Raw genomic sequence first — 25,166 nt, forward strand, 5'->3', positions numbered from 1 at the left:
CGATGACAGTTTAATTCCCATTAAAGCCGTTTGCTGAGACAACTGATCCTAAGACCACAGTAAAGCAGGGACAGCATGCAGGAGACAAGTTAACACATTCACACATATCAGCAAAAGAGACTGAACCTTTTCTGTCGTATTCCTTCTCAGTTAGATATTTTACTCGACAAAAAACTCGACAAAAAAAATGATTGGACAAACAACATCAGAAAAAAAAAAGGTCCACAGGGAACTGACACATTTTAAACCCCACCACAGCAGGCTGAGTATATCAAATGGCCAAGATTGACACCTTTGCGTCTTTAACACCCACTGCACAGTTAGTGTAGGCTGAAATGGGCTGTGGGATCACAGCACTAAACTCGATGGCCAGTGAGCTGGCAAGCACTGAGCCTGCTGTGAACCTCAGTGGAAATACTGAACCCGTCACATCCCAAAGTTAATGTGGAAAATCAAGTGACTGGAACCAATAAGCTGAATACTGTCAAGCTGGTGTGGAACATGCTCTAATGGAGCCCTTCGGGATCAAAACACATCAAACACTGTTTGTGATTCACATGATCAGTATCCTGCAATTTGTTTCTGAAAAATGCCAATGTCATACACGGGAGATCAAATGCAAGGAGAGAGCCGCTGCTCGCCAGTTCAAGTGAGCCAGTTTTCAAACCCCCCCACACCGTGTTCTGATTTCATGAAATGGATCATTTGTGCTGAAATAAAAATTCTGCAAGATGCTTGAATTGTACAAAAATATATAAAAAAACCTAATAACAATGAAAAAATGAGAAAAAATATATATTTGTCGAAAAAGTAAAAATAACTTTTGGATTATACATTGAGTCTGAATATGAATTCCAGTAGCGAGTTATTCAGTGCCAATGATAATTTCACACTCTTTGGCGCCTGAACTAATTTCGTCTCAATACAGGTAATGTGGATGAAATTCATTTGCAGATAATTCAAGCTGCGAAATCAGTGATCATTTTGTTACAGAAGTATCGAAGGACACTAGCTGATTAATCGCGGCACTGATTCTGACCTTCTGACATAGTGATATGTTCAGACCACAGAAGGAAAGTCTTGTGATTTTATCCAATGAGAACAAACAGTTTGCCAATAGCTCCCAGCTATCTCCATGTGCAAATAAGCACAGTGTTTCCCTGGCCCGATCGATGTGTCTCGATTAGGTTGCTCGGGCCAAAAGGAATGCAGTGACTTTCCTATTCGTCAACTCCCAGAACCTATTCTCATTTAATACATGCACAAATTAATATGCGCAAACACACTTGCAGACACACACACACGCACTTAAATGCAAAAATACAAACTGATGTCACAGACATCACAGACACACAGACGTCATTCGTCCCATGGTATTAGGCACAAACGTCAAATAGTGTAGAGCCCTGCAAGAAATCAATGGGCATTTGCAAGAATCAATGGCTGGGTTCCCATGAGGAGTAATTAGAAAGGCAAACATGCAGTGCTGCCTCTTCCCTTCTCTCTGCCTGAGTCCCGAACTAAGAGCTTCCTCACCGCAGGGTGAAAACAAAGTTTAATACAGCAGGGATGTGTCTGGGTCAGGAATAAATACATACACAAGCTTATGTCTAATAAATTGTTGTTGACACAACATGATAATTAATAGAGGGCCGGATGTGTATTAACGAGTAACTATGCTCTGCCTCTCCTGAAAAGAAAAAATCACTTTCTATAATGATTTGGTTGATAAACTCAATAACTTTCCTCCTTAACTGGAAATTTACAAGACATGATCCCTTAATTACTTGGTCCGTTTCCCAGCATGTCATTCAATTACAAGGCCAGTGACTCCCTGAATCCAAAAGTCAGCCTTTGACAGGTCTCAAAATGAAGGCACTCATAGGTCAAAGCTTTTAGGCTTTTAAATAGAAACTTCAGACATTTTGTTACTTTAAAATATCTACTCTGATGTACAGACAGGCCTGGTGTTGCATAATGACTATGGGCCACTCCTCCTTGATAAGAACTTACCCTAGGTACCACACGCTGACCACTCCCCAGTGATCTCAGAGGTCTTGCCCGGTAATATTGCACCATTGTGTATGTTATATATTTAGGGCCAGCTCCGTTAAGAGATTTAAAAATAAGCAGTAAAACTTCAAAATCAATCCTGTGGCTCACTAGCAACCAGTGCAGAGATTTAAGGACAGGGCTGATGTGGGCGGTCCTTAAAGTAGCTCCTATGTGCCCCGATGCTAACTTGGCTAAAGTGGGTATCCAGGGACACATGCAGACAGCAAATGGGCCTCGTCTTATCTTAAAAAACGCCATGTTCTCCACAGGAGTCCCACACTGTGATAATGTAGATAGGAGACTTTAAAGACAGACAGAGAGAGTGTTTACAGCGGCCTCAATCAAAGAATCATTATTATGGGCATTGAAAACCAAACAGAAGGAGAGCTTGTTTCTGGCTTTGCAGTCACGGCAGGTACCCGCTGAGTTGATTTCCATTGTGTGCTGCATGAATATATTTTTGCAATTTTGCACTTTATTGAGGAAAGCTGTAAACAATATGCACGCACACTCTCCCTCTCTTTCTCTTACACACACACACAAAGACACACACACACTTGTACCTTTATGAGGACACTCACTCACACAATGTATTTGCCAGCCCCTCAAACTAACACTAACCAACACAACTACAGTAAATGCCTAAACCATACAGAGTCTCAACCATAGCCTGTATATAAAGATTGACGGCACAACTGCTCCCAAAAAGTGAAGCCTCTCAATTGCCACCTTGTGGCTGGTTGCAGAATACACCATACATCCCATATCCTCCATTATCACCTTGACGTTTGTCCAAGTATTAATCATGAATCATTACAAGATGTATCAACTGCATCTGCACAACCTTTTGACTGCTGCCCCAGCCCCACAATCCTTACCACACACATTCTTACTCCAAATGCGCATCATGGTAATGTTTGGACCTTGGGTATATTGGTTTAATTAATAATACAGTATTTTAATCAGCCCAAGTTGCCATCAAGGTCTAGTGGTCAAACCGGTCCTCACAAAGCTATAAGAACACAACAATCAGATGCTGTAGCCTGCATGAGAAGTTGCAGCTCACCTTGAGAGCACCAACCCCAGCTGATCCTGTTTGTCTTGGTCTTCTGGGAAGCAGCTGTGAACAGAGGGGAGAGAAGCAGGAGATGGTAAGTCTTTTATTCCTGTTTAGAATCAAAGAACGATCCGTTTCTCAGATAAGTGATTAATAAGGTCGGAAGCCTAAAATACAAAGGAATAAACTGTGAATATGAATCACAGGTTGATCTTATTAACCCATAATCCAAATGAATGAAACTGCACAAAATTTACAATTTATTAAGCACAAACTATTTTGCATGTGCAATACAGTAAAAATCTACTGATTAAATCATATAGTCTTGACTTTATGTTGCAATGTTCTGCCCCAGTGACTCATTTCCTGTGGACTTGTCAAGTCAGGCAATTATAAAGTTGCAGTAGTGGCATCTGTTCCATTCAAATAATCTTACTCACTATATTTTGTATTACTTAAGACGCTCTGTAAGAGTAATTATGACAAAGTTGGGCATGATGATCGATTCTAAACCCATTTACATTGCTACTCAGACATCCTGTGCATTTTTACCACTCTTAATTAAAAATGGCGCGTTAATGTGCAATGCACCTATAATTAGCATTCATAATGGTTTGGAAGGACAAAGAAATGAAGCTCATTTTACACTTGAGACATGAGTCAGCACTTGATACACACTCTTGATAGTGGCAGAGAATGCATGCATGGTGTGTGCATGGTTGCGTGTGTGTGTGTGTGTGTGTGTGTGTGTGTGTGTGTGTGTGTGTGTGTGATATCTAGGTAACAGAGCATGACCTTTGCTGTTGCATAAGTCACTCGTCTTATGAGATTCTCTCATCATCCTAATTAAGCTGCCGTATTGTTGCAGCACTTGCATTTAACAATACCTGTCTGGTCAAGTTCAAGCTCCTCACATTGAGAAATAATCTGGGTTACATTCAGTTTTAATGTTAAGTTCAGTAATTTAAGTGTACTCTTGCCCCAGTGTGTTTACAGCATCAGACTTCTGAATTAAAAATGTATCTATTTTCAAATGCAAAAAACTCAGCTGTAGAGGCAAACACACAGAAACAAACTCCAAGTGAAATGAATATTCACAAGGACAGAGAGAGAGAGAGAGAGAGAGAGAGAGAGGGAGAGAGAGAGAGAGAGAGAGAGAGAGAGAGAGAGAGAGAGAGAGAGAGAGAGAGAGAGAGAGAGACCACATCCTCTGACGCTTTAGGAATGTTTGATTTCACATTAAAACAAATATATACAAATACACTAATTCAACATCTCCGTCAGAGAGATGGGATAGATTTCAGCTCATGTCTGTGCCAGATGACTGACTCAAGATTAGAAAACAAAGAATATCGAGGCAGCACAGAAGGAGCTCCATATTGAGCACATCTGATTTACCCAGTGCTCAAATCTCCCCAGAAGATGGGTCGGAAAACATATGTAAAAAAAAATAAACTCAACCAACTGAAAAGAAGCCAAAGTTGAGGACACAGTCTCTGAATTTTTGAAAAAGTACATTCAGTTTTTTGGGCAGAGAGAGAGCCTGTTGAGTGACAGCTGACATTCTGACAGATTTACAAAGTCAACCAGTTTAATCTGCTGAGAAGGAGTCTTTGGATAATGAGACTATGAGAAAACATCTACATCAGTCAAAGGAACAACGCCACAGAATCTGTCCAAATTGTGAAGATTTGTCTCTTCCTCTCAACAATAATACATATAATTTATTATATTGCAATAATATTACTCAATTAATCAATATATCCATCATAATCCATGATGAAGGTCAAATATTTCACTGGGGTTTTCTGAGAATTAATTAAACTAAGTTCAATCAATGTTATTTGTATGCCGCCAAATCACAACATGCATTAGATAATGCATGTTGTGATTTGGCGGCATACAAATAACATTGATTATACATGCATTATCTAATGCATGTTGTGATTTGGCGGCATACAAATAACATTGATTGAACATTGATAGGCACTTTACATAGCGAAGTCGAGATCTTACAATATTATACATTCCAACAACCAGCAAGCACTTTGGCAACTGTGGAGACTAAAATCTCCTTTTTAACAGAAAGTTAGTTTCAGCAGAAACAGACTCCATGTGGGCAGCCGTCTACCTCGACCGGTTGGGGTGAGCAGAGAAAAATGGGTAAGAGAGGAGAAGCAGGGGGGAGAAAAAGGAAGAGAAAAGATGGGAAGGCCTGCCATCTATTGTTTTCCTGCTTTTAAGATGGCATGGTCCCATGCAAATCAGTTTGTGCAGTGATCCTGTCTCACGTATCTAAAGATCAAAAACAGCTTTTGAATGCAGAGAAAGAGGCATAAATACGAGGCTTTACAGATGGTGAAAATAAATTATAAATTCCATTACATCCACAGAAAGAGAGGGAAGATCAGACAGTGCTGTCATGCTTCTAGTCACATCTGCTGTCACAGCAGACAGTGCACTTGGTGAGCGAGTGAGGTGGTGTGCATGTCTGTGGGTATTTGTGTGTGCTACAGGGGGGGATTCTTATTTTTACAGCTTTCAATTCATCATGTCTTTCATTCCAGGGACAATCCACCAGCTTGGGGGAGGAAGTGACAGAGCAAGCGAGAGGTAAGCACGGGAGTGTGGGAGGTGAGACAAAGACAAAAATCAAAAAAGATGGCGAGTTGATTTTCACACCATCTTTCCAGGTTCCTGAAAACAGGACGGTCGCAGTGACACGTCCGCACCCACAACCATAACACAGGCCTCGTCTGGCTCCTCACAACCATTAAAATCTGGCACTGGGATTCAGACAGCTGCTGCCGCACAGATCCCACTTTACAGATGTACTCGGTGTGATTGATAGCTGCTAGGATCGCTGCGAAGCTCACCCAGATTGTTATCTCTTGTCAGAGGCAAGCGAGGCAACATAAAACCAGGTGTGTGGTCACATGCAGTTATTTATTGTCATGCAGCTGAGATCCTTTACACAAGTAAGAAACCATGAGGAAAAACATGAGAGAAAAAGACAAAATAAATAAGTATAACTAAGGGTTATGGTATTTAGTAAATTGTCCGCATTTATATATGCATATATACAGTAAATGATTGTCAGTTCAGTTTAATTCACTCGGAAGAAACAAGTGTCATATTACATTTTGTGAGTAATAATCCAGACACTGACTGCGTGTGAAGACGTTCACTGATTTCAGCGAGGTGCGTTACAGCTTATTGGCTGATGCAGTCGGAAGTATTAGACGATAAGCTGCTGATTGTGCTGCAGATCAGCCGCTTTAAGTCCTTCCAAGGATCAATAAAGTTTTTTTTTTACAAATGATTTTCAGCATTTTATATACTTTTAATACTGATGTATTCACAGATTATCCAAACTAACTAATAGGCGTCACACAAAGTCCTACCTTATACTTTTATCTTAGTTGTTTTTATGTCTTTCATCTTTCTTACTTGTTAGGGCATACCTTCTCCCTCCCCCTATCTCTCTCGCTACGATAACATGGTGCAGCCAAAATGTCACCCGAACTAAAAGTGTTGCATTATGCATATTTCCCTGGCCTGCTCGAGACCTTGTGTCAGACAACGAACTTCTCAGCCATTTGTCCTCATTACAGACAAATCTAAGACTGCCCACCTTGATTCCCCTTACCCGTCCCTCGGGGGGGCTCTCTCCTACACCTGCCTGGTATGAGTCACTTTAACGACCACCTCTTTGCCCCCATCGGCCCGGGCTGCCTCAGCTAGGCAAGTAAATCTGTCAGATTTAATTAAAACTGCTTATTTGGTCGAGCTTTCGCTCTCCATCCTCTTGTCCTTGATGACATAACGGGAAGCTCCCTCTGCAGAGCTGACTCAAAAGGACTGACCCTTGGAAATAAAGAGATGTGTTTTGCACTATTTTATGATGAACTAGCAAAAAATAACACATCTCATGGTATCTCCTCATCTTCTTGCCTTGACCCGGTTTCCTGAGTGAAACGATAATTATGGAGATGGCTGGCAGAGGTTCCACTAATAACAAATGACTCTATAGGACAGAGATTTGAAATATGCAACAGAGGAACTCTGCACGGGGCACTTTCAAATTGCAATAGGTTTCTCAGTGTGTGGAGTGACAAGTAACAACCTTGTTGTGTTTGAAGGTCAGCCTTTCTTAGGGAATTAACGATTATGAAGACGAATCAATGAGTCTCATTCAAGCCGTTTTCCTACATTATTGTTCAGGGACTAACTTTGGTGCCATTGATTAGCTGATTTATAGCTTGCATCTGCTCAGGGCCGCTCATTACAGGAGAGCGATGGAGAGGAGAGGAGAAGGGAGAAGAGACTTTTTTTTACAATGTATCAAATGCACTTAATATGCTGATATAGCTTAATGCGGCAATTTTTACTATATTCAGAAACATAACAAGGACAACATTAGTCTAAATTAAATTTGGAAAAACTTGGAGAGCTTTCACAGTTAATTGGGACGCAATTTACAATTATTCTCATTACAGATTAAATCTGCTGCTTAGTTTCTTGATTAATCAATTAATATTCAGAAACTTTGATGAATGTCCATCGCAATTTCCAGAGCAAATGAGGAGACATGATCAATATTCAGTTTACAATCACAAGGCACAACGTAAAGCAGGAACCAGAAAATATAATTTTATTTTATCCAAAAATTTACGTTTTATCTATTAATATTATTAGGAAAACAGCGGCCTGTTGATTTGCAAATCGCTTACTACAGTAATTATTTTAGATCATTCATAATTTATTTCCAAAAACTGTTATCTCTACAGGAAATCTGTGGATATATTTACTGTAGAGAGCTGGACACGGCACTGCCACTCAGCTGTGCTGCTAATTTCAATAGTTGATGTCTAAACTATTGACAGGCATTTATTAGTTTTAAAATCATGTGAAGTTTAAAGAAGCAAAGTCAATGGGTCTATTGGGAACACGTGGACTGAGACCATCTTGAGTCCAGTATACAGATCCTTTGATACATCAGTGTATTCTCCGTCAACTCTGAATTTCTTCTTTCTACACCTGGCTCCTCTCCCTCTCCTCTCATATTTTCTGTCCTCTCTTACGTCTCATAAAACAGAGAGAAGCTGCACTAATACACCGCCCGCCCTCATCCGTCTTTCTCTTTTACTCCTCTCTTATTTCCTCTCTTCTCTTATCTGCACCCCTGAAGGGGTTGTCTGTCTCCTAACCAGCTGAGGCAAGGCGTCCACTGGTCTGTGCATGGCCCCTATTATCAGAGCATGACAAGGAGCCGCAGTGTCGACTTGTCAGCCTAATAAACATCCTTTATGGCACCCGCCTGGGTGTGTTTTGAGGGGAGTCAGCCAGCCACCAAGCAGTGGCCCATTGATTTCATGGATGGCATACAGTGCTTACACTTCCACCCGTCTATTATGCAGTAGACAGGCGGCAATTGTTTTGCCATGCACAACCATACTTATGACACTCACACTCTTTGAGCTTTTCTGTTTTTATTTTGAACTATGGTCATATATATATATATATATATAAATAAATCACAGGTCAGGTATAGCAGCACTTGAGGCTTTTTTTAACATCTTTTCACCGCGGCTTTGCAGGTCAAGGTCAATAAGGCTTTCACATTTTCTCTTTCTTTCCAATCTAATTCCTTCTTGTTCTCCATGCTTGGGAGGTGAGGTGCCATGCTGCAGCTGAACGAGCTATTTAATCACTCACAATAGCAATCAAACATTTTATTTTCCCGATGGCACTTCAGCCATCCTGAGCAGTTGACGATGTTAACCGTTCCAGAACCAACGCTGAGAAGGATGGAAGAGTGGGACAAAGAAAGGAGAAAAAGAGTGAGAGAGAATCCACTTATACTCTCAGTATAAGCGATCCAGTATAAGTGGATCGCTGGTTCAGCACCACGGACAGCAACGTGCCTTGAATACCAATCACGGAGAAGAAGTGGAGCCAGCGAGCCAAAATCAAAATGTGCCTCTTTAACCTTTGTCCACTAGCATGTTATAATTATTCATAACTGGTGGGCAGGCAGATATGTCATCTTAAGAAAGCAAGCAGCCTGAAAGGCTCAGACAGAAAGTTCATTAATATCAAATGCAGGTCTGGGAAACGGTAAAATATTCATCCAATACCTCACATAGCATGAAGCAGACATGGGCTCTTTTGTTTTTCGAGCTATGAATAAGTCAGTGGATGTTTCCGTTGTTTGAGACCATTTGCAAAGTCTCTGATCTTTTTTTATTGTTATCACCTCTGACAGTAAAGAGATCTCACAGCTCAAAGCGTGATGCATTGGGCGGCCAGGGCCTGGTTTTATTGAACGTTCACAAAGCTTGTTTATTGATCCGTGATCAGTGATAAACAGGTCACCTTGGTCATCACAGTTTAAGCAGTGTGAGAAAAAATAAAGTATTTTATATCAGAATAAATGTTTGATAAGTACAAACAATGAAGAAAAGACAGGGTATAATCAACAAAGTAATCTGGGGGGTGGGGGGGGGCGTCTAATGCAGCTTTGATTGTATTTGCCATCTTTTGAAGTGGTCGTCCTTCACGACTAAATGCAATCAGCGATGCAAGAAAAGCAACTTAAACAGAGCTTTGTGGAGCAACAGCGGTGAGGCAAGGCAAACCGGGCAACCCGTAAAACTGTCAGAGCGACCTTCACTTACCCTGAGTATTGATGGTCCAATCATATGGAGATATGAATTAGTACCTTCAGGGATTTCTTCAAATGGGGCATAATTCTTGGATATGTCTTTAGAAAGGGGAATAAATCATGTTGTGACTTTATGGCGTCGCCCAGAGAGCTGGAGAAGATGAATTTCCAAAACATGTTTTCCTCCCAACTCCCAACTGTATAAGAGACTGTAGTCAGAATAGCGATTAGACGAACGACTTGACCGACTACAAACGCTGAACACCTAAAAAGCAAATGTGTCTCCCCTGTTTGTTTTTTTATTCTCTCCCCTGCTAACAACTACAACAAATGCGTTACTTGTGTGGATGAGACTTTTCAAACTATAAATTATGATGTTGAATTGCTGGTCAGCATCTCTATCATCTAGGGTTCTGCTAAAAAGCACAACAGCAGCGTTATACAATGTTTCTGCTCTCAGACCACACACATCTCTCTAACCCCCAGGACATTCAGTGTAAAGTTTTCAGTAATTCTGAGTAAAACTTTGGAAATTTACTTCCTTAAATAAACTTAGCATCTAAGAATTCAAATAAAAAAAGATCTGAACATAATACATGTAAAAACAGAGCACTCTTTCACTATAAAGTAATTTTTCTTCAGATTATCTGTGCTACATGAAAGCACCATAAAAACACTGCCAGTGGCTCTGTTCTCTCCCTCTTTGTTCTTATTCACCGTATTTAGCTGTTCCCACTATAAATAGATGTCAGTGTCCATTACTGCTTCTGGAGGCCTGAAAGACCCTGTTGTACTTTCCAAGCTCTCTCTGTCCATCACTATCTGTGCTTTCAGCCAGTGAATGTACCATAAAAAGGCTTATTTTATTATTACATCACTGTTGGCTTCTGGGTAAGGTCGTCATCGCATATGAGTTGAAGAAAGGAGCAGCTTTCTTTGGGATAGTGTTGGGCAGTAATGTACCGTAAGCAATTTGGATTCCTTGGTGTAAAGCATGCAAAGCCACCATTGTGTTTCTTTAATAAGATTTCTGTGAAACTCAGCGAAAAATACATGGCCGTCTTGGTGGGTGAGAATGACTCAAAGGGCTGCTACAGTCCAGCAGCGCAATTATTTAGCTTATCAATTAAATCACTAAATAACAGTGCCAAGGTTTTCTCTCAGGATTTCATACAAAAAAATGCAAACCTGTGTCATTTTTTATTGCACATACAAAAAGTATTTTTCCATCTTAATTTATTAACTTTGACTAATTGGCTAATATAATTTGTGTTATATTCTTTAATTGTTAAACACAGAAACAAGGATAACCCTAAATAGTGTAATATCTGATCTGATCACATCTGACCATTGGATTAGACTAAATAGACAAGTTTTTCTAATGAAATGAAACCCACTTAAACCAGGGATGGACTGGGATTAAAAGATTTCCCTGGATTTTCTCAACCTCACCCGCCCCAGCTCCCACCTGTTGCATAAATAAAAGTGGGCTGACGCTGCACCTCAGGGCTGTTCAAGCAAAAACAGCAAAAACAAAGGCAGCTCCAGCGACTGGCTCTGGTAGCCTATCACAATTCAGACCTGCATGATATCAGGGTATGAGAAGCATCACTGATCGGGCGGAGGGATGTTTGAATAATCCAAGAAGGGGGCTGACGAAGCATCGGTGGGCAGCAGAAGAAAACAAAAAATCGTAAAGTGGCCCACGGATGAAACCAGCATAGCAGGATTCTTCTGCTGGTCCAACTATACTTTAAACAGTTTTAGAAATGGTGAAATACATGAAAAATGTAGCAGAACACAGCTGAAGACTGAGAGATATATTGGGGAACAGTTTTTGCATTTGGAGTTTATGCTATGGCATAAACAGATATATGTGAAAAGTTAGAGATTTGGGGCTTTTCTCTTGTTTGAAATGTTTACTATATAATTTGTGGGGTAGAAGGGAGACTTTCCTGATATTAATTTTAGTGTGATGAAGGCAAGCAATGAGCCTGAACGGCACAAGCTCAAGACTCAAAACCATTTGATTCTTCTCCCGCACAGAGAGGATCTCGCACCAAATGAGAGCTTCTGTTCTCTATTATAAAAGCAAAGATCCAGGCCTGCAAGGCAATGGACGAACCCACCGAGGGGATTGTTTTATGGCTGAAATGGAAAATCTGAAAGGCTTTTGCAGGATGCAGGGCACTCTCCTCCTGTAATTGAATGATTCGGGAATATGTGATGCATTATCTTTTATTATAAAGGCACAAAAAGGAATACAAATAGTTCACTAAAACAAGAAAGTCAGAAACTGGATGCATGCATCACTTGTCACAACAAAATGTGGGAACAGTGAAAAATTCCACACGCACACAAACAAGGACAAATAATCATCAATTAAATGTTTTGTGTCCAGTAAATGTGTGTTCTGACAGTGCTGTCAATGGTGGCAGTTTGGTAATCACAGTGACGGGGGCAGGTATCTGGATTGAAGTGCATAATAAATGACGGATAAATGACGGATCTTCCATCTACCCACCAGCAACCCTTTTTGTAGCATAAATGCATATCTAAAACACACACACACACACATTCACACACAGACTTCTATGCACATGAAATGCACACTGTCCCACTGAGCCTGCGTGTGCACACAGGTGCTTGCTCGCTTATCAACTCAAAGATGAAACACGGCACTGCTGTCAAGGGGAAGCACAGCACAGTTGGTGGGGACCATGAAACATCACCTGAATACTGGACAGGTTTTTTCTTTATCATCTCTGCCCAGAAATACAGGAGCAACTGAGAAGCTCATTTATGTTTTAATAGGATGAAAAAATATTGTGTTTCATGCTTTCTATTTGTTTCATGTCTTTCTGTTAGTTCAACATGTTCTGTTTTTTCCTCTACTTCTTTTTAACCTCACTGCCCCCCCCCCACGTCTACTGTCAGAGGGGTCCTCAGGTTTTCAGTCTTAATCCAGTTTTACCTTCTTTCTCACCTGGTTGATTAATTCGTTTAAAATTGGGGTTTTCCAAACATGAGATTAGAAAAGAATGATTCACACTGATTTAAAAAGTTCGAAGTTGAGACCAAATTGAAATAAAATAGATGACACCTTATCATATACCTAGAACTGCTTATTCTTGTTTAAAGACAGGCAATTTGTCAGGCGTATATGTTTACAGATTTGAAGTGTTCCCCTCTGCAATGGTTGAGTCATCACTGACCAGCAATCTGTCATCCAGTCAGCTGTTTGAGAAAGTGTCCCTGATGTATATCCGCTTTGAATTTACAAAAGCTTGATGAATGGCCCTTTTGACATTGTTAAACTACAGTTTCATTGATCTGAACTGTTAATGTATTGATTGACAGGATGATTAATGAGCAAGAGGCTTTAATCAGGTTAAGATTCATCCAAAGCCTCGATGAGGGAAATGTTCAGTGTGAAAGAGAATCTGAAACCCTGCCTCATATCTATTTGTTGATTAAGTGTTTTTTTAAAGTTGGATGATTCATTTTGGAATCAACGACCTGATATCATTTACTTTCCAAATGCCAAGAGTTAAATCCTGTAACTGTTCCGTTGACGGAGATAGGCAGACGTCGCTAATATCTGGTTGACTATTTTAGTTTTGCTACAAGGTCACAAAATTGGACCAAGTTCATATATCACAGGCTACATTAACACAACAGATCACTCAATTCACAGCACACGTAACGGGCTCGAAGCTGCTGCCCCAGCGAGCACGAACAGAGCCACACGGACTGCGGCCACACGTGGATCCTCTGAGGAGCACAAGATCAATGAGAGGGCCTTTTCTTTAAACAGCAGGTTTGTCCTCAAGCCAGAGAAAGAAATGATCTATGTAGATCTCATTAGCCCCCTATGATGACAGACGTACGACCAGATGATTAATGACCAGCAGGAGAAACAGGAGAATTATTGACGTGACCTTTAGGGACGCTTCTATTCAGAAGTGAACAGATCCCTGTCCTCTACTGAAAAGATCCACTTTGACATTTCCATCTTTTCTTCTTTTGCCTCCTTCCCCCCTTCTCTATCTCTCTTTGTGCATCGTGAGCAGTCCAGGAAGCCTATAACACCTTATTTTCTGCCTTGGTTATTTTCTGTATTTTAGCAAATTGAAAATATCAAGTGAAATTGCTCAGTGTCTGATGTTTTGTACAAAAATTGGTATTATTATTATTACTGTGCTCCTTACACTATAGTTCTGTCCTCAAAGTGTCTACAAATTTTTTACATTCACTGTTAATAAAATCAGGGTTGAATAGTCATCTTCAAATGCAGTTTAGAGACTCATCCTTTGTGTGGGGAAAAAAGTGAAAGTCAATACTGGCAGATTGTGTCATCTCAGATGATGAGGTTTTAATGATGGGGAGCCATCCAGTCACCTTTCCACAACCCCAAGAGATAAAGGACCACCGACGGTGAGCAGAACCGCTGAACGAATTAATTCTACATTAGCGCGAGTGTGTGTGTGTGTGGGTGGGTGGGCGGTGGAGACAGTGAAGTGCAGGCAGGCGATGTAGATAAGAAATCAAAAAGAAAAGAAAGGAGGAGAGGTAAGTGAGGAGGAAGCAAAGGAAGACAAAATGTATTTCTATTATGTACATTAAGAAATCATACAAAAGGGCAAGAAGGAGTGAGGAAGGAATAATGAAAGACTCAAAGAGGGGGAGAAGGTATAGGGAAGCGGCGGAGAGGGAGGCGGAGGAGTAATGGATTAAAAGAGAGCGGAGGAGAATGGTAGGCATGGAGGGGAGGAGAAAGTCAGATTGCACATATAGGGACTGAAAGACCAGCAAAGATGAGGATGAAGAAAATGTTGAGGAGCATTAATGAAGGAGGAGTGGAGGGTGGGAACATTCAACGATCGCAGCGTTACAAGCCCTCGCGATTAATTGGTTTGAACTGATACAGACGTTCGCATTCTGCCTTAGGCCCGTGCTTACCTATCCACTCTATCTGACTCCAGAGGCAGTCCTGATCAAAAGCGCGCTGCAATGCAATTCATCTAGTTCACTCTCAACATCCTCCAGAGACTGAGAGCACCAGGGTCAGTTATTTGACTTTCTCCAAACGCAGCGCATCACACACACACACACACACACACACAGAAATTAGAAAGCATATGCTAAACTTTCTTTCACTTCTTTCAATGAGAGAGTATTCCTGTTCTGTTGAATATTCATTCCATTTGTTCATTTATATTTCATGTTAAATCCTATTGGGAGAAAACACAATTTTACAAGTCACTAAAGTTTAACGTGAAGATGCTGCTGATTCTAAAGGGCTGTTTCTACATATTAGTGTGACCTGTTTGAAGCCTTGTCTTCATTAATATTTAGTCATTTGTGCAAACTAAAACTTTCATGCGCAGCCTGTGATCATGCAGCAGCACTCAGCAAGAGAGGAAATGTCAAGGGTACAGGGACATGGTCTTGGACAAGCAGATTATAGGAAGAGTATATCAAGGGTTTGGATTGAAACATTGCTCCACCTCATGTAATAAGAGTTAATAATACACTAAAATAAGGAAGGGGACGGAAAACTGCCTCTGCTCCTCAAGCAGCTTGAATGATGTATTATGGTTTGTTTTGTTAATTTATATATCCTCACATTCAAAAGGCAGATTTAATGGGAAAATGATGTGATGACAATGTGTATTTACAAAATCTATTTATTGTATATAATCTATTACTCTTCTACAACTTAAAGCACAATGAGGGAGCGGATTCATCAATCTATCTCTTTAGGGAACCAACCTGGTGGAATGCTTTAGACCATTAACTTCAAATTAAAGTTAATGCTAGAGAGGATTTTCATTCAATTTGATTAAATATATTAAATATGCAAAATAAAGGAAGAGATATTAAAATGGATGCTAAATTTGTAAATATATTTTAAAAAAAATAGGTTCACCTTAACAACCTGAATAAATTAAGACTAAATCTAAATAGCTGATTACTGTTAAAATAGGATGTTTTTCTCAGAGTAATCATCTCAAAAGGAAATACTTATACACTCTATCTGAATTGTATTTGTGTCAAACTTTTCTCTCGTCCAACCTTCATGAGGTCATCATCTTTATTGACAAGCGATAGGGGAGTGACATATCTTAACCTTCAATAAAATAGGAAGCCTGGGACTTACTGGTCTGCTCTGTCGCCACGGACACGCTCCATAATATTTCTGGTGTCGTGAAATTGAGTGCAGGTCCCAGCTGTGTCATAACCAACATCTCTGTCTTTCCATCCATCTTTTCGCTCTCTTTCTCCCTCGCTCTCATTCACCAACAAATAGAGAAGCAGCACAACAACAAAGCATGGTAGGCTTGTTTTCATCTGCTCCGAACGCAGCTTACATCTCTGAAATGGCTCTAAGAGCAAGTATAACTGTGGAGACACAGTCAGGCCTTTGAAAGGAGCCAATATACTGTAGATTCAGGCATGTTGAACTGTTGTGTGCTCCCCTTGGTCTTTAATCAAAGCCTCAGTGTGCGTCTTTATGTGTTTATTCTGTTTACATCTGCCATGACAACGCGCTGCCTCTGGAGATTAAAAGCTTTATGAGGAATCCAATCTTTTGCTTAAGACAGGTACCCGATGAGAGATAAGGTCATGAATGGTTAAAAGCCATGCAGGGAAATTAATGCAAGACAAACAACAAAAACAAGGTGAGTCAAGGCCAAGATATTAACAAGCAGCTACTATTAAAGAGAATTACTCAAATAAATGGAGGCTGTAGTAACATCGTAACTAGAAGGGCATAACTTTTTTCCAGAGAGCAGTTGTTCTCCAACCAGAAGGTCAGCATCTCAAATCCCAGCCCAATGCTGAAGCGTCATTGGGCAAGATGCTGAACCCCCCCCCCCCCCTAATAAATAGCCCCTCAGAGATGTTGAATGCACTAATTGTAGGTCGTTTGGGATAAAAGTGTCAGTTAAATGACACGTTTAATTTAATGTAATGCTGTCAAAATACCAGAACACTCTGAATTTGCAGTAGCTTGGCTATAATATATCTTTAGAAAAGCAATTAATCAGTGAGATAAAATTATAGACATTAACGCTGACATACAAGCATGGAGTTTTTTACGAATCACTTATCGGTAATTTCAGGCAGAATGACAGACTGCCAGTGAAATCTGAAGTGAACAGAATACCAAACACATTAAAAGGCTCCTTGTGAATTAACCTCCAAATACAGATTATTTTCTACCTCAATAATCACAATCCAAGACAATTTCATAATGTAAATGAATGTGACCATTAATGTCCATCCCCCGCCCGCACTGCCCATGACAAACACCAGTTAAGAAGTGGACGATGGGTCGATGGAGCTGATAAATGGCTCTTCTTGCTCCCGTGAAAGGTCAGAGCTCTCATTATTTACAACACTGGATCTCTGTCATGGCTCAGTAACACTGACCTTGCACAGGCCTCGGGTCCCTCCATCTGTCAATAACTGCGAGTGTATGGGTCTTCATTTTCTCTATACACTTACATGCTGCAGGTTCACACAAACATGGTGATCTGCGGTTGCAATGGAAGTAAACACACACACACACACACACACACACACACACACACACACACACACACACACACACACACACACACACACACACACACACACAGACAAACTTAAAACATGTAGTATCTCTCAAACTACTCGCGTGACCTTGGTCTAGAATAACAAGTGTCCTGGAGGAACAGACCTTGTTTATAAATCCTCTGAGAGATCCACAGTGTATTTCCCGTTGTTATTCCTGAGTATTTACAAAGTGAACTAAACAAAATAAATACATATTTTGGATCCTAACAAAACATTTATAAAATTTGCTTGACTTGTGTACACTAATCAATACTGTTCTATCCACTGAAATCGCATTTGACTGTTTAACACTTATATTTCAAGATTGAATCCTTTTTTTTATGTGTAAACTGTGTACCTTACAAGATTCAATTGGACATTCAAGGTGAAAGACTAGAAATGAAAAATACACTATTTTATATTAAGTCTCTGTGAGCTGTAGATTCAGCTCTTCTAAGCCTGACCTGGAAGCTGCCTCAGCCACACATCGACATTTAGAGATTCTAGTGCCATTTTTCCCTTCCAGAAAGTATTGCATACAGTAACATCTTTGTTTTACTTGTGAGACTTTCTGGAGTGAGATATTGCCTGCTACCAGAACTCACTTCTTCTTTGCAACGCTACAAACAGATATTGTCATTGGAAGAACAGCAACACGGCTGTTCTGAGCAGAAAATAACTGATTTTCCGGAAAAGACGATTATTTATTAGGTGAAAGTAATATACTAACTAATAAAGATGTGGTATAAAATCAGATGTGTGAACGCACTTATATCCGACCTATCATTTTCCAGAGAATGGAGTTTCTGGTACTAATATCAGTCATGGAATCTCTCTATCAGTGATCGAAATAAAGTCTACTGCTTGACTTAAAGGGTCTCAGTCGACAGAGGGGTCTTGGTGACTGCTCCCTGTGGCGTATAATTGCAATTACTGCAAAACAGAGCAGAATAAGACTTTCCACCTTGTATTTGTATTCTGTATTTTTTCTGTATTTTTTACTGAGATGAAAAGTCAAGAAGAGGATAAAGTACAGAATATTTAAACTGAGTCTTTCCAGGATGTCTTTATCCTTGTACATGTGGAATCTCACATTTCCTATGCATCTACTGCACATCTTATAAAGAAAACATGTGTCTTTAGGTATTTTCAACACAGTCATCAAATGACAGGCTTACTACAAAGCTGAAAAAGAAGTCACCAATCCATAAAGATACAAACAGCTCTTTACAAAACAACTTTCTGTGAAGTTACAAGCCACATATGCTCACTTTTCAGTCACCTCACACATCCACCTTTGCCGATTAATTCTATTCCGGACCAATAAGGGCAATGATATGTTGCATTGAGTAGAATACTGTGGCTAGTTTATGAACACAGGGTATCACTTATCTACTGTGTCCCCATTTTATTTACTGCCGCTGACTGCTGCTGATGGTTCACAATAATGATAATTTTAGGATTTGTCTAATGATACTGCTGAGACAGGCAATCTCAGCAGACTGATGCTGCACCCTGTCATTATGAACAAGGCCACCACAGTTCACATCGGCTGAATCTTCAATGTCAAACGCTCTAGGTGTTGTTTTGATTTGGGACAAAACATGTCCTTGATGAGTTAGGCCCCGCAGAGGCAACCTTTGGATTTATGGGTCCCGTCCAGCTGCCCGCAACACTGAAAAATGGTGAATCAGCATATAAATGACTTCGTTATTAAAAGTGCTAAGAAAAACATCAACCCATAAGTCCATTATATTAATTAGAAATCGCCGTAGCCATGGCAGGCAATGGCTCCAATCGCTCAAAGGTCGAGTTGTGATAAATGAAAGGCTGGAGTATGAATATAGCCTTGGCCAGTGACATAGCCGAACATGTGAACAACTGCTCCCTTTTGTTTGTACTGACCCTGCAATTAATCAGACAGAGGCAGGGATTGAGGCAAATGTGGAGGAGACAGGGAGTAGGAGGGGGTGGGTGACATGGACTAGTGGGATTTAAGCCCAGTCAGTACAGACTACACAGGGAAGAACTGAGCAAACAGCCGCGTTGTCCACCGCGCTTCTAAAACGATGTTGATAAAGAGATGTAATATCACAGGGATCAGGGGTTTATCACTTTAAACCGGGGGTGCTTTGCCAATTGGGAATTGAGCTTGCATTTGTTTGTTCTCACAGTTGGATCTTTTCAGGCTCACTGCTAAACACAGTGTTGTCAGGCTCAGGGATGACGCTGAGGTATAGATTACCAGAATTGGATATCCTTTAAGCACATTCCTTGTAATAATTAAAATAGTTATTCAAGCAGGATTTAGATTCAGACAAGGAAGTTATTAGCAGTGTGAAAAAGCAAATCATTATTATAAGCAGGTACTTATATGTGTTTTATGGGGCTCTACCATGGAGGTTTTGTTCTTGAACTCTTTACGTTTGTCGGTCGGTTGGTAGGTTTGTTGGTTATTCCGTCTGTTGGTTAGTCGTTGGTAGTGAATGATTTCTATTATTGTGTGCAGTTTGATTGAATTTAAGGGACCTGTTTTGCTGCAAGTTCACTCACACTACCCCACTCCTCCACTCCCTTCACTGGTTCCCAGTGACTGCCTTTATCCGCTTCAAGGTACTAGTACTTGCGTACCATGCTGCGAACGGTTCGGGCCAAGTCTACATCCAGGACTTGGTTAAACCCCATCGCCACAGCCCTTCCACTCCGCTCTGCATGGACCAATCAGAATGCTGCTTCCTCACTACGATTGACACCTAGACACTCAACAAAATCACAAATGTTTGTTGTCCTGGCTCCCCAACGGTGGAACGAGCTCCACATTGACATCAGGACAGCAGAAAGAAAGAAAAAAAACAAGGGAAATGGATCCAAAATGCATATTCATATCTGGTCTAAAAGACCCATGACTAACTGGAGCTAAACAGAATGGAAACACTATAGATCTATAAGCAGATAGACATTTCCGATACATGTCATTGCTCTGTGCAAACAATCTGCCCCCATACAATCTCAAGGCGGTGGTTCTCTCATATCCACTCAGGTGAAGGATGAAATATCACATTCACACAAAACTCACAAGACCTTCTGCAATCCAGGTGGACCCTGAGCGACCTGATCGCACTGAATACTAATAATCTGACGCCAGGGACTCTTGGTAGATGCTATCCCTTCCTTGTTCATTGAACTGACTCTTTATCCCGATTACAGCAGCCTGACATCATTCAAACGTGTGCACCCCTGAACCACATCCCCTTTCATCAGCCTGTACTTTTCAGACCTCTGTACCTACTTCTGAATATATGAAGGGTGAGTTTTTTTCTGTTGCTTAATTGAATCCTCTGCAGTTGGCCCACAATCCAAATAAAGCTCCAGTGCCAGTGTGCCTTGAGGAAAAAACGACTCCCAATTAGACTTAGATATGTGTCTCAGAAACATATATAGTTACACTTTAATATAGCTCTGTATACTGTAGGCATATATATATTCAATATTATCAAATTAATAAATATAGATAAAAAAACTCACAATGAATGCAAGACACAGCCCAAGCCGGTTTACTTTGTGACCACTTTAAAAATGTATTAACCAACAAGGTTAAGCATTAAAACTCAGCTGTTGATCATTTGCATGTAAAATTGTTTGATATGTTTTTGCAATCATACAAAATTAATGGGCTGTTATGCTGTGACCTCCAGGAAATGTTATTAGCCTCAGAAGAAATGCAAATGAAAAACAAACCCAGTAATAATAAAAAATACAAACCAACTTATTCCTTCGGCTTTTAAAGCGAACTAGCTTTATAGCAGCTGCCATTTTCCAACAGGGCATTGGACAGAGGGAGGGATACACGTTTAATTAGCAAAGGCAAGAGATTTATCTCAGCTCGACAAAAAACAGAAGTATTGCAGAATTTTAAGCGAGAGCTATAATTCAACCAGGAAAAAATACATTCATGCACAATCTGACAAATTACAGGGATATATAATCAGTTGCAACACTGGCCACTGATTAATATGTACCTCACTGGTTGCCATGTGTATTTCAACAGAGAGATTTGATAAACAGTATAAAGCTCGTGAAGCTGAGCTATTGTGCTCGGGCGGTTAAAGCAAAATGTCATCCGCTGTTTAACTTTGGTGCATTTGATGAATACAGTTCTTGCATCTATGAGACAAGCAGCAGCATTTAAGCACAGGGCAAGTCATCACACTTTTCCTTTATCCACACCTCCATTCAATACACATACATTACTCTTTGTTAGGCAGAATTCTAAAGTCTCTAATACATCTTTTAGAGTCTGGTTTTTACAAACATCACTTTTTAATACATCACTTGAATTTTATTAGCACCCCTAATTTATACACACTTAATGACTGTGACTAGGTCTGGGCATTGTTTGAGTTTTGCATAAAGAAACCAAAAAGAAAATATACTTCAGATTCAAGTGCATATCTTATTTTCATTGTTGAGCGCCTTGGTAATTTGTACATGCTCAAAGCAGTTTAATAAAATAGAAAATCGAAACACAACTATATTTCTGTAAATATAAGCTCAATAATCAAAAAAGCTAGAATCAGGAAAAGTTGAATAGTTAGCAGCCATGAACAATTTGGCCAAGCTACTGTATTGATTCTTAAATCCTTTTGAATCTGACAATAACGCATTCTTTTCTGGGCATAAAAGTTGAAACATGCTGCAGTAATTATTGCGCACTGCGATCAGGCAATTCACAGTCCGATGTTTCAGGGAGTTGAAGTCTGACAGAAGAAGTGTCAAAGAAGCCTGGATGTTTATTGCACAGCCTGAATTATATTGATACATCTCTTAAATTGTGCAATTTGATTTAGCGTCTGTGGACGGGTTTAAAACCCCAAACTACCAGAGTGTGTGTCTGCCAGTCATCACATTAAATAAACTACCACTTGCCTTGAATAAAAGTACATCCTGAGAGGTTTTGTGCAAGTTCAAGCATCCATCCAAATGTGTGCATGTTTCTGTTGTGTGTGTATGCGTGTGTACGTTCCTGAACCCATTCTGTTCTAAATGTGTCGGTGGCCATGTGTTGTCCACTCCAGCCAGCCAGAGTAATGGAGCAGCCCCATCTGGACCTAACACATGGGCCAGACTGTTCGACCTGTCAGGAGATGAATGTGCTCCTGCGATGGTGTTCCTGTGTGTGTGTGTGTGTGTGCGTGTGTGTGTGTGTGTGTGTGTGTGTGTCTGTGTGTGTGTATGTGTGCGTGTGTGTGTGTGTGTGTGTGTGTTTGTCTGTGTGTGCATGTGTAAGTGCATTTGAACCAGAGACAGAGGCTGCGAGTGGTCAGCCAGGAGGAGAGGCTGCACCTGCTTCCCTGATGGTCCAGAGAGAGTGGTTGAAGAAAAAAAATTAGAGTGGCACACAAGAGAGCAACAAGATGAAGAGACAGATGAATGGAGAAAAAGATGGGAACAGTGACAGCAAAATGAAAGAATGAGAAAGTAAGAGAAGGAGGAGGCACGTGTTATCAAGGTTTGTTTTCCTCTTTCTCTCTGTTGTGTGCTTTGTTGATCACGACAACATTACCAAGGCCTAACTTTATTATGGTGGCAGCCTTTGGCCGGAGTTGAAAACACTGATCAATTTAGCTTCTCCCTCCGACACAGCACAGCCATGCTGCCCATGACTCCTCAAAACATTCAGCTGCTTGGCAGCACGGAGGGGGCTGGCGGGCAGCAAAAGAAACTAATTGTGGCTTTGCAGAATGAAGACTGTGGCCCAATGAATGAGCTCATTTTCTGCCCTCTTGCACAGTCTCATCTGCAATAGCACAATGCGGCTCTGTGATGTACACTCCAATTCAGAGATATCCAACTTTTCAGCAAAAATTATTAACATATTATTCATACATTTCTTTTTTTTCAGGACAGATCCCTAAGCAGGGGGAGGACTAAAATATTCACGACGATTCCCCAATGGTGATTGAAATGTTCATTCATTTTCACAGCATTAGTTCTCCCTGTATTTTTGGGGAGTGTGGACTAATTTGAGGATGCAGAGCTCATAGAACTTGGACGATAGAGAATCAGCACATTTTTCATATCTGGAGTTCAGCAGCTGACAAAAAAATGTCCAGGTGGCACCATCAGTTTAATAAACATTACCGTCATTAAAAAGACCTCCCTGTTAAATGTCGCTTGTGCGCGAGTGATTCACTGTGTCTTTCCAAACGGCCTTACCAAAACCAAACACACGCGGGTACGAAACACTGATAAAGGTGAAAAGATTTGCTCACAGACTGTCACACACACACACACACACACACACACACACACACACACACTTAAACTTACACATGCAGACACTTTTTCCCCTTGCTGTCTGCCTCACGTCAACAACTTCCCTCAGGCAGAGAGACTAAATGGAGCAGCTCAGGTTGAATGATTTACCTGTTGAACAGGAGGATGCAGTTTTTGAGAGCCACCATTTTTCACTGGGAGCTGACACCATCTCACGAAAAGTAATAAAGAGACAGGGCGCCATCCGGATAGGTAGCATAGCTCATTCCTACGACTACGTCCAGCGTCACTTTACGATGTTGTTTCTAACGCGGCTAGAATAAAATGTCTCCCATTAATACATGTGTAATGCTTACTGAACGCCGTCGTAAACCAGGCGGGGACACGAAACAGTTACACACCTATTCAATTAAGATTTCCTCTGATATCTTTATGTCCTAATGGAGCTCAGTCTGTGGTTGACAAAGCTTTCTATGATCACGTCACTCTCTGAGAAAGCAACAGGCTTTATCATCTTCATCGACTTTACATCAGAGGCTCAGACTCAGCCCTTTCCCTTACGATAGTACAGACCTGACACACCAAAAACTAGCTGCAGTTTTAAACATTAGATTATTTCCTCTTACGTATCCGGACACTCAAAAATCAACCCATCAGTACTTTGGGATAAGTAATAAAGGATTATCTGCAATCAGGAAGCAACGCTCATTTGTAAATTTTTGATGCTGGCCCCATTTGGATGTGCATGTAAGCAGTGCTCAGGCAATAACCTTTTATTTGCTCGGAAATTTCCTTGAGAGAAGAAATACGAATCGTCCAAATTACACTAAAAACTACAGATTAGAACTTGAATTAACCTACTTTATTTAACGACTTTTCAAACCTCAAACAATGTTCAGTCAAAGGAGCTGATATCAACAGCTTCAAAATCATTTGAATGGTCGACTAGCTTATAATAGGGAGAATGGCATGTCTGTTATTGCCACAGGGCTCATGGAGTCCTGGAACTGTACCGTGGAACTCTGGTGTATTGTGCTGAAACAGTACTACCTGCTTTACGACAGATGTCACACAACAACTGCCAGACACGGAGGTAGCAGCTAGCTATAAGACACTCTCCATTCTCCGTGTGGACATCATGGCCAAAACTGAAGAAGAAGACATATACCTCAAAACGAATCTTTACCCAAAGCACCAATTAATGACACACCCGATCCCTAATTTGATCAGTAGCATGTTTTGGGGCTCAGAAAGGAGTGGAAGTTCAAAATATAACTTTGTATTAAACTTTTAGCTAAATAGTAGCTAATGGGCGTAATTCCCGATGCAAAAAAACAGGGGAATTAAAAAATGCATATGATTAGCATTTAATCTTAAAAGTGATGTTGCAATTAGGGAACAACAACAACACACATATTATAATGTGCCCCGAGCACATTGAGCTCAAACTCAGTGTTAAGATGAGGATTTACGTTGATACACTTTTTTCAAGGCTATTTTAAACTT

At 40.5% G+C, this 25,166-nt stretch overlaps 1 protein-coding gene across 1 annotated transcript in view; it reads right to left on the minus strand.

Annotated features, from left to right (window-relative positions):
* The window catches only part of tnr (tenascin R (restrictin, janusin)), a 155,653-nt gene that overhangs the window by 108,069 nt on the left and 22,418 nt on the right, over nucleotides 1-25,166 (minus strand). Inside the window, exon 2 of the mRNA XM_062405176.1 lies at nucleotides 3,122-3,175. The gene's annotated coding sequence lies outside the window, so the exon portion shown is untranslated. The remainder of the gene's footprint in view (nucleotides 1-3,121; nucleotides 3,176-25,166) is intronic.

Source organism: Platichthys flesus, chromosome 14 (assembly GCF_949316205.1).
Source record: "Platichthys flesus chromosome 14, fPlaFle2.1, whole genome shotgun sequence".
Lineage (NCBI taxonomy): Eukaryota > Metazoa > Chordata > Actinopteri > Pleuronectiformes > Pleuronectidae > Platichthys > Platichthys flesus.